Source organism: Styela clava, chromosome 10 (genome assembly GCF_964204865.1).
Source record: "Styela clava chromosome 10, kaStyClav1.hap1.2, whole genome shotgun sequence".
NCBI lineage: Eukaryota > Metazoa > Chordata > Ascidiacea > Stolidobranchia > Styelidae > Styela > Styela clava.
This window is the reverse complement of record NC_135259.1, coordinates 13,976,260-13,987,978: the sequence shown is the minus strand read 5'-3', so window position 1 is coordinate 13,987,978 and position 11,719 is coordinate 13,976,260.

Sequence of the window (11,719 nt, the reverse complement as noted above, 5' to 3'; positions counted from 1 at the left end):
ATCTTCGGCATCGCTTTTACTATAAAACGTTCAAGAAAAATACCTTTCACGGACCAGAGCACCATCGCTTATTTCGGATCAGCATCATATGGCCACAAAACCCACGACATGGCCGATTATTAAGGGCATAAAACGGCTTGTTATAATTTAGAAAACCGTCATCCCCAACAAGAAACCATCAGCAGCCCAATTAGTAACACATTTTTAAACTGCCACTTATGGTTATTGTTTACCATTTGAAATTTCAGCCTACATATACGAATGCCGTCAATCATGTTTTGTCGACGTAAGATTGAATCATCTCATTGGCATACACGACCAGTATAACACACTGGAAAGCGCCGTTAGGTCAGGTATTGAATAGTATAGCACCGTAGGTCAAAAATAGTTAAGTTGTGGGAGATAGGGCAGTCTGTCGAGAATAGATAGTTTGAGGAAGATAGGGCAGTGGGTCGAGGATAAAAAGGTTGAAGGGGATAGAAAGGTTAGGAGAACTAGGACAGGGGGTGGAGAAGAAAAGGGATGAAGGAGATAGAGCGGTGGTTCGAGGGTGGGAAAATTGGGGAGATAGGGCAGAGGGCCAAAGATAGGAAGGTTGATGGAGATAGGGCAGTGCGTCGAGGATAAGAGGAGGTCGAGCAGTGGGTGGAAGATAGATTGATAGAGCAATGGGTCGAGAACAGTTTTCAAGCTGCCCTGCGTCCATCTCGCCTCGGCCAAGTGCTCCACCTCCCTCAACTTTTCTATCCTGCACCCACCGCCCTATTCCCCTCAACCTTCCTATCCTAGACCCACTGTCCTACTTCCCCCGACCTTCCTATCCCCTTCAACCTTTCTACCCTCGACTTATCGCGCTATCTCCCTAAACTTTTCTATCCTCGATCCACTGCACTTTCTGCCTCAAACTTACCACCTTCGACTCACTGTCCCACCTCCCTCAGCTTACTTATATTTGACCCACGGCGCTATACCACTCGGCACCTAACCTAACGGCGCTATAATCACGACCTAATAGTCAAAACAAACTCTATCACGTTGGGACTTCCATGTGTTATACTGGTCGAATATGCCAATGAGATGATTCAATCATACGTCGACAAAACATGATTGACGGCATTCGTAAATGTAGGCTGGAATCTCAATTGGTAATCAAAAACCATAATCAGTGGCTTAAAAATGTGCTACTAATTAGGCTACTGGTGGCATCGGGTTTATAGTCACTGTTTTTAGGATTTTAACAGGCCATTCATTACCGACTTATTTGAGTTCCTTTTCAGTAACTCATTCGTTGTTGCCGGTATTTTCGTGCAGGGCAAAATGATGAGGAAATATTCAAATATTTGCACGCTTGGTCTTTTTCAACGAATGTTCTGCCCTATCCTGCATTTTTTAATCCAACTCAGATAGGTGTATATACAAATTTTTTTACTTGACTGAGAAGGCTGAAAAGTCAAAAACAGTCAAAAATATAAGTCGCTCAGTGAGTATATTTCCTTCTAAACTATTTTTAAGCCATGAAATGTTTTGTCCCAGCTAGCGTCGCCAACTGTCCTTTAATTCAGCGTATAGTCCAAAAATCGATCTTATCTTATCTGCAATTTCTTATCCGAAGTTCCAAAGGACGCAGTTCATGTGTAATCTTCGGCATCGCTTTTACTATAAAACGTTCAAGAAAAATACCTTTCACGGACCAGAGCACCATCGCTTATCCCGGATCAGCATCATATGGCCACAAGACCCACGACATGGCCGATTATTAAGGGCATAAAACTGCTTGTTATAATTTAGAAAACCGTCATCCCCAACAAGAAGCCATCAGCAGCCCAATTAGTAACACATTTTTAAACTGCCACTTATGGTTATTGTTTACCATTTGAAATTCCAGCCTACATATACGAATGCCGTCAATCATGTTTTGTCGACGTAAGATTGAATCATCTCATTGGCATACACGACCAGTATAACACATTGGCAAGCGCCGTTAGGTCAGGTATTGAATAGTATAGCACCGTAGGTCAAAAATAGTTAAGTTGTGGGAGATGGGGCAGTCTGTCGAGAATAGATAGTTTGAGGAAGATAGGGCAGTGGGTCGAGGATAAAAAGGTTGAAGGGGATAGAAAGGTTAGGAGAACTAGGACAGGGGGTGGAGAAGAAAAGGGTTGAAGGAGATAGAGCGGTGGTTCGAGGGTGGGAAAATTGGGGAGATAGGGCAGAGGGCCGAAGATAGGAAGGTTGATGGAGATAGGGCAGTGCGTCGAGGATAAGAAAGCTGAAGGAGGTCAAGCAGTGGGTGGAAGATAGATTGAGATAGGGCAATGGGTCGAGAACAGTTTTCAAGCTGACCTGCGACCATCTCGCCTCGGCCAAGTGCTCCACCTCCCTCAACTTTTCTATCCTGCACCCACCGCCCTATTCCTCTCAACCTTCCTATCCTAGACCCACCGTCCGACTTCCCCCAACCTTCCTATCCCCTTCAACCTTTCTACCCTCGACTTATCGCGCTATCTCCCTAAACTTTTCTATCCTCGATCCACTGCACTTTCTGCCTCAAACTTACCACCCTCGACTCACTGTCCCACCTCCCTCAGCTTACTTATATTCGACCCACGGCGCTATACCACTCGGCACCTAACCTAACGGCGCTATAATCACGACCTAATAGTCAAAACAAACTCTATCACGTTGGGACTTCCTTGTGTTATACTGGTCGAATATGCCAATGAGATGATTCAATCATACGTCGACAAAACATGATTGACGGCATTCGTAAATGTAGGCTGGAATCTCAATTGGTAATCAAAAACCATAATCAGTGGCTTAAAAATGTGCTACTAATTAGGCTACTGGTGGCATCGGGTTTATAGTCACTGTTTTTAGGATTTTAACAGGCCATTCATTACCGACTTATTTGAGTTCCTTTTCAGTAACTCATTCGTTGTTGCCGGTATTTTCGTGCAGGGCAAAATGATGAGGAAATATTCAAATATTTGCACGCTTGGTCTTTTTCAACGAATGTTCTGCCCTATCCTGCATTTTTTAATCCAACTCAGATAGGTGTATATACAAATTTTTTTACTTGACTGAGAAGGCTGAAAAGTCAAAAACAGTCAAAAATATAAGTCGCTCAGTGAGTATATTTCCTTCTAAACTATTTTTAAGCCATGAAATGTTTTGTCGTAGCTAGCGTCGCCAACTGTCCTTTAATTCAGCGTATAGTCCAAAAATCGATCTTATCTTATCTGCAATTTCTTATCCGAAGTTCCAAAGGACGCAGTTCATGTGTAATCTTCGGCATCGCTTTTACTATGAAACTTTCAAGAAAAATACCTTTCACGGACCAGAGCACCATCGCTTATTTCGGATCAGCATCATATGGCCACAAGACCCACGACATGGTCGATTATTGAGGGCATAAAACGGCTTGGTATAATTTAGAAAACCGTCATCCCCAACAATAAACCATCAGCAGCCCAATTAGTAACACATTTTTAAACTGCCACTTATGGTTATTGTTTACCATTTGAAATTCCAGCCTACATATACGAATGCCGTCAATCATGTTTTGTCGACGTAAGATTGAATCACCTCATTGGCATACACGACCAGTATAACACACTGGAAAGCGCCGTTAGGTCAGGTATTGAATAGTATAGCACCGTAGGTCAAAAATAGTTAAGTTGTGGGAGATAGGGCAGTCTGTCGAGAATAGATAGTTTGAGGAAGATAGGGCAGTGGGTCGAGGATAAAAAGGTTGAAGGGGATAGAAAGGTTAGGAGAACTAGTACAGGGGGTGGAGCGGTGGTTCGAGGGTGGGAAAATTGGGGAGATAGGGCAGAGGACCGAAGATAGGAAGAAGGTTGATGGAGATAGGGCAGTGCGTCGAGGATAAGAAAGCTGAAGGAGGACGGGCAGTGGGTCGAAGATAGGTAAGTAGATTGAGTTATTGAGTTAAGGCAGTGGGTCGAGAACAGTTTTCAAGCTGCCCTGCGTCCCTCTCGCCTCGGCCAAGTGCTCCACCTCCCTCGACTTTTCTATCCTGCACCCACCGCCCTATTCCCCTCAACCTTCCTATCCTAGACCCACTGTCCTACTTCCCCCAACCTTCCTATCCCCTTCAACCTTCCTACCCTCGACTTATCGCCCTATCTCCCTAAACTTACCTCCCTCAGCTTACTTATATTCGACCCACGGCGCTAAACCACTCGGCACCTAACCTAACGGCGCTATAATCACGACCTAATAGTCAAAACAAACTCTATCGCGTTGGGACTTCCATGTGTTATACTGGTCGAATATGCCAATGAGATGATTCAATCATACGTCGACAAAACATGATTGGCGGCATTCGTAAATGTAGGCTGGAATCTCAATTGGTAATCAATAACCATAATCAGTGGCTTAAAAATGTGCTACTAATTAGGCTACTGATGGCATCGGGTTTATAGTCACTGTTTTTAGGATTTTGAAAGGCCATTCATTACCGACTTATCTGAGTTCCTATTAGGTAACTCATTCGTTGTTGCCGGTATTTTCGTGCAGGGCAAAATGACGAGGAAATATTCAAATATTTGCACGCTTGGTCTTTTTCAACGAATGTTCTGCCATAACCTGCATTTTTTAATCCAACTCAGATAGGTGTATATACAAATTTTTTTTATCTGACTGAGAAGGCTGAAAAGTCAAAAAAAGTCAAAAATATAAGTCGCTCAGTGAGTATATTTCCTTCTAAACTATTTTTTAGGCCATGAAATGTTTTGTCGTAGCTAGCGTCGCCAACTGTCCTTTAATTCAGCGTATAGTCCAAAAATCGATCTCATCTTATCTGCAATTTCTTATCCGAAGTTTCAAAGGACGCAGTTCATGTGTAATCTTCGGCATCGCTTTTACTATAAAACGTTCAAGAAAAATACCTTTCACGGACCAGAGCACCATCGCCTATTTCGGATCAGCATCATATCGCCACAAGACCCACGACATGGCCGATTGTTAAGGGCATAAAACGGCTTGTTATAATTTAGAAAACCGTCATCCCCAACAAGAAACCATCAGCAACCCAATTAGTAACACATTTTTAAACTGCCACTTATGGTTATTGTTTACCATTGGAAATTCCAGCCTACATATACGAATGCCGTCAATCATGTTTTGTCGACGTAAGATTGAATCATCTCATTGGCATACACGACCAGTATAACACATTGGCAAGCGCCGTTAGGTCAGGTATTGAATAGTATAGCACCGTAGGTCAAAAATAGTTAAGTTGTGGGAGATGGGGCAGTCTGTCGAGAATAGATAGTTTGAGGAAGATAGGGCAGTGGGTCGAGGATAAAAAGGTTGAAGGGGATAGAAAGGTTAGGAGAACTAGGACAGGGGGTGGAGAAGAAAAGGGTTGAAGGAGATAGAGCGGTGGTTCGAGGGTGGGAAAATTGGGGAGATAGGGCAGAGGGCCGAAGATAGGAAGGTTGATGGAGATAGGGCAGTGCGTCGAGGATAAGAAAGCTGAAGGAGGTCAAGCAGTGGGTGGAAGATAGATTGAGATAGGGCAATGGGTCGAGAACAGTTTTCAAGCTGACCTGCGACCATCTCGCCTCGGCCAAGTGCTCCACCTCCCTCAACTTTTCTATCCTGCACCCACCGCCCTATTCCTCTCAACCTTCCTATCCTAGACCCACTGTCCGACTTCCCCCAACCTTCCTATCCCCTTCAACCTTTCTACCCTCGACTTATCGCGCTATCTCCCTAAACTTTTCTATCCTCGATCCACTGCACTTTCTGCCTCAAACTTACCACCCTCGACTCACTGTCCCACCTCCCTCAGCTTACTTATATTCGACCCACGGCGCTATACCACTCGGCACCTAACCTAACGGCGCTATAATCACGACCTAATAGTCAAAACAAACTCTATCACGTTGGGACTTCCTTGTGTTATACTGGTCGAATATGCCAATGAGATGATTCAATCATACGTCGACAAAACATGATTGACGGCATTCGTAAATGTAGGCTGGAATCTCAATTGGTAATCAAAAACCATAATCAGTGGCTTAAAAATGTGCTACTAATTAGGCTACTGGTGGCATCGGGTTTATAGTCACTGTTTTTAGGATTTTAACAGGCCATTCATTACCGACTTATTTGAGTTCCTTTTCAGTAACTCATTCGTTGTTGCCGGTATTTTCGTGCAGGGCAAAATGATGAGGAAATATTCAAATATTTGCACGCTTGGTCTTTTTCAACGAATGTTCTGCCCTATCCTGCATTTTTTAATCCAACTCAGATAGGTGTATATACAAATTTTTTTACTTGACTGAGAAGGCTGAAAAGTCAAAAACAGTCAAAAATATAAGTCGCTCAGTGAGTATATTTCCTTCTAAACTATTTTTAAGCCATGAAATGTTTTGTCGTAGCTAGCGTCGCCAACTGTCCTTTAATTCAGCGTATAGTCCAAAAATCGATCTTATCTTATCTGCAATTTCTTATCCGAAGTTCCAAAGGACGCAGTTCATGTGTAATCTTCGGCATCGCTTTTACTATGAAACTTTCAAGAAAAATACCTTTCACGGACCAGAGCACCATCGCTTATTTCGGATCAGCATCATATGGCCACAAGACCCACGACATGGCCGATTATTGAGGGCATAAAACGGCTTGGTATAATTTAGAAAACCGTCATCCCCAACAATAAACCATCAGCAGCCCAATTAGTAACACATTTTTAAACTGCCACTTATGGTTATTGTTTACCATTTGAAATTCCAGCCTACATATACGAATGCCGTCAATCATGTTTTGTCGACGTAAGATTGAATCACCTCATTGGCATACACGACCAGTATAACACACTGGAAAGCGCCGTTAGGTCAGGTATTGAATAGTATAGCACCGTAGGTCAAAAATAGTTAAGTTGTGGGAGATAGGGCAGTCTGTCGAGAATAGATAGTTTGAGGAAGATAGGGCAGTGGGTCGAGGATAAAAAGGTTGAAGGGGATAGAAAGGTTAGGAGAACTAGTACAGGGGGTGGAGCGGTGGTTCGAGGGTGGGAAAATTGGGGAGATAGGGCAGAGGACCGAAGATAGGAAGAAGGTTGATGGAGATAGGGCAGTGCGTCGAGGATAAGAAAGCTGAAGGAGGACGGGCAGTGGGTCGAAGATAGGTAAGTAGATTGAGTTATTGAGTTAAGGCAGTGGGTCGAGAACAGTTTTCAAGCTGCCCTGCGTCCCTCTCGCCTCGGCCAAGTGCTCCACCTCCCTCGACTTTTCTATCCTGCACCCACCGCCCTATTCCCCTCAACCTTCCTATCCTAGACCCACTGTCCTACTTCCCCCAACCTTCCTATCCCCTTCAACCTTCCTACCCTCGACTTATCGCCCTATCTCCCTAAACTTACCTCCCTCAGCTTACTTATATTCGACCCACGGCGCTAAACCACTCGGCACCTAACCTAACGGCGCTATAATCACGACCTAATAGTCAAAACAAACTCTATCGCGTTGGGACTTCCATGTGTTATACTGGTCGAATATGCCAATGAGATGATTCAATCATACGTCGACAAAACATGATTGGCGGCATTCGTAAATGTAGGCTGGAATCTCAATTGGTAATCAATAACCATAATCAGTGGCTTAAAAATGTGCTACTAATTAGGCTACTGATGGCATCGGGTTTATAGTCACTGTTTTTAGGATTTTGAAAGGCCATTCATTACCGACTTATCTGAGTTCCTATTAGGTAACTCATTCGTTGTTGCCGGTATTTTCGTGCAGGGCAAAATGACGAGGAAATATTCAAATATTTGCACGCTTGGTCTTTTTCAACGAATGTTCTGCCATAACCTGCATTTTTTAATCCAACTCAGATAGGTGTATATACAAATTTTTTTTATCTGACTGAGAAGGCTGAAAAGTCAAAAAAAGTCAAAAATATAAGTCGCTCAGTGAGTATATTTCCTTCTAAACTATTTTTTAGGCCATGAAATGTTTTGTCGTAGCTAGCGTCGCCAACTGTCCTTTAATTCAGCGTATAGTCCAAAAATCGATCTCATCTTATCTGCAATTTCTTATCCGAAGTTTCAAAGGACGCAGTTCATGTGTAATCTTCGGCATCGCTTTTACTATAAAACGTTCAAGAAAAATACCTTTCACGGACCAGAGCACCATCGCCTATTTCGGATCAGCATCATATCGCCACAAGACCCACGACATGGCCGATTGTTAAGGGCATAAAACGGCTTGTTATAATTTAGAAAACCGTCATCCCCAACAAGAAACCATCAGCAACCCAATTAGTAACACATTTTTAAACTGCCACTTATGGTTATTGTTTACCATTGGAAATTCCAGCCTACATATACGAATGCCGTCAATCATGTTATGTCGACGTAAGATTGAATCATCTCATTGGCATACACGACCAGTATAACACACTGGAAAGCGCCGTTAGGTCAGGTATTGAATAGTATAGCACCGTAGGTCAAAAATAGTTAAGTTGTGGGAGATAGGGCAGTCTGTCGAGAATAGATAGTTTGAGGAAGATAGGGCAGTGGGTCGAGGATAAAAAGGTTGAAGGGGATAGAAAGGTTAGGAGAACTAGGACAGGGGGTGGAGAAGAAAAGGGTTGAAGGAGATAGAGCGGTGCTTCGAGGGTGGGAAAATTGGGGAGATAGGGCAGACGGCCGAAGATAGGAAGGTTGATGGAGATAGGGCAGAGCGTCGAGGATAAGAAAGCTGAAGGAGGTCGGGCAGTGGGTCGAAGATAGATAGGTAAGTAGATTGAGACAGGGCAGTGGGTCGAGAACAGTTTTCAAGCTGCCCTGCGTCCATCTCGCCTCGGCCAAGTGCTCAACCTCCCTCAACTTTTCTATCCTGCACCCACCGCCCTATTCCCCTCAACCTTCCTATCCTAGACCCACTGTCCTACTTCCCCCAACCTTCCTATCCCCTTCAACCTTTCTACCCTCGACTTATCGCCCTATCTCCCTAAACTTTTCTATCCTCGATCCACTGCACTTTCTGCCTCAAACTTACCACTCTCGACTCACTGTCTTACCTCCCTCAGCTTACTTATATTCGACCCACGGCGCTATACCACTCGGCACCTAACCTAACGGCGCTATAATCACGACCTAATAGTCAAAACAAACTCTACCACGTTGGGACTTCCATGTGTTATACTGGTCGAATATGCCAATGAGATGATTCAATCATACGTCGACAAAACATGATTGACGGCATTCGTAAATGTAGGCTGGAATCTCAATTGGTAATCAAAAACCATAATCAGTGGCTTAAAAATGTGCTACTAATTAGGCTACTGGTGGCATCGGGTTTATAGTCACTGTTTTTAGGATTTTAACAGGCCATTCATTACCGACCTATTTGAGTTCCTTTTCAGTAACTCATTCGTTGTTGCCGGTATTTTCGTGCAGGGCAAAATGATGAGGAAATATTCAAATATTTGCACGCTTGGTCTTTTTCAACGAATGTTCTGCCATATCCTGCATTTTTTAATCCAACTCATCAGATAGGTGTATATACAAATTTTTTTACTTGACTGAGAAGGCTGAAAAGTCAAAAACAGTCAAAAATATAAATCGCTCAGTGAGTATATTTCCTTCTAAACTATTTGTATGCCATGAAATGTTTTGTCGTAGCTAGCGTCGCCAACTGTCCTTTAATTCAGCGTATAGTCCCAAAATCGATCTTATCTTATCTGCAATTTCTTATCCGAAGTTCCAAAGGACGCAGTTCATGCGTAATCTTCGGCATCGCTTTTACTATAAAACGTTTAAGAAAAATACCTTTCACGGACCAGAGCACCATCGCTTATTTCGGATCAGCATCACATCGCCACAAGACCCACGACATGGCCGATTGTTAAGGGCACAAAACGGCTTGTTATAATTTAGAAAACCGTCATCTCCAACAAGAAACCATCAGCAGCCCAATTAGTAACACATTTTCAAACTGCCACTTATGGTTATTGTTTACCATTTGAAATTCCAGCCTACATATACGAATGCCGTCAATCATGTTTTGTCGACGTAAGATTGAATCATCTCATTGGCATACACGACCAGTATAACACATTGGAAAGCGCCGTTAGGTCAGGTATTGAATAGTATAGCACCGTAGGTCAAAAATACTTAAGTTGTGGGAGATAGGGCAGTCGGTCGAGAATAGATAGTTTGAGGAAGATAGGGCAGTGGGTCGAGGATAAAAAGGTTGAAGGGGATAGAAAGGTTAGGAGAACTAGGACAGGGGGTGGAGAAGAAAAGGGTTGAAGGAGATAGAGCGGTGGTGCGAGGGTGGGAAAATTGGGGAGATAGGGCAGAGGGCCGAAGATAGGAAGGTTGATGGAGATAGGGAAGTGCGTCGAGGATAAGAAAGCTGAAGGAGGTCGAGCAGTGGGTCGAAGATAGATAGAGGTAAGTAGATTGAGATAGGGCAGTGGGTCGAGAACAGTTTTCAAGTAAACGAATAGCTCGCGGAGGCCTTAAGTGTCTTCAACGGAGTCATGAGGATCCGCACGGAGCACTTTGAGAACCTAAAGCAGGGTGGGCCAAGGTTGTCCGCTTCGCTGGCCACAAAATAATTTTTGCATTGTTCGCGGGCCACAATAGTGCCAAGAATAGGTAAACAGTGCAATACAAAAAAAAAAAAAAATTTCATTGTGCAAACACATAGTTATCAGACATAGCGATCCCAGGCTAATAGAATCCGCATTTGATTTTTAGTTTTCTATGATGCCTATATTGTTAGCATATATTCCCGACCTAAAAGATAGAAAGCCAGATAATAATTTAGACTGCCAAGCACATCATTCAACTTCACTAGTTGCCGCAGCAAGCCATAACCTTAGTCCATTGAGTGACATTATTGATGTAACAATATGTCAGAAGATTTTTCTGATTAATTTTATTATGAAACAACACAAAATGCGATTTTTTGATTTTCTTTCGAATGTGACGCGGGCCACAGATAATAAAGCGGCGGGCCACATGTGGCCCACGGGCCTGGGTTTGGATGACCCTGACCTAAAGTCTACGTAGTAGGGTATAACAATGCGAACAACTAAGTAACGAGTGTTTCCCCGACTTTGATTTCTCTTGAATTCTTCCTCTTTACACTCTATCATTGCGAAATTATTGGTACTTATTTCAAGAATGGTTTTGCCAGTATAGGACTTATATTTACCAAAACACAACTAAAAACTAACACACAACACGCGAAAACCGCCAAAACGAGATAATATTCACAACCACGAAAGACTGTCTGAATGGAAAAAGTATCTGAGCGCTTCTGAAACGTGTATTGTTACTCCAATTTTGCACTTATGCTGATCAATAGACCTTTCCCCGAGCATCGTTTTCCTTGTTTACTTCGTGACATTGGCCAATCAGCAAGATGCAAAAGTGACGTAACAATGCCCCTTTTTCGCATCCGCTCAGACACTTTTCTCCCTCAGACAGATTTTCAAGTGTGGTTGTAAACAGTACCTCGTTTTCGCGTTTTGGAACTTTATTAGTTAGTTTTCAGTTGTGTTTCGGAAACTTAAATATAAATCAGATAATTCAATGATCACTCTGTCTTCCTAGGGGTTTTAATTTGATTGCAGTAATAAAAATTAGTGTAGAAATAGCTGTGATAGACTAGCCTGAAATTCTTTACCGGTACTTTCAAAAAACAGATTGTTGTATTCGATGAATCATAATGAT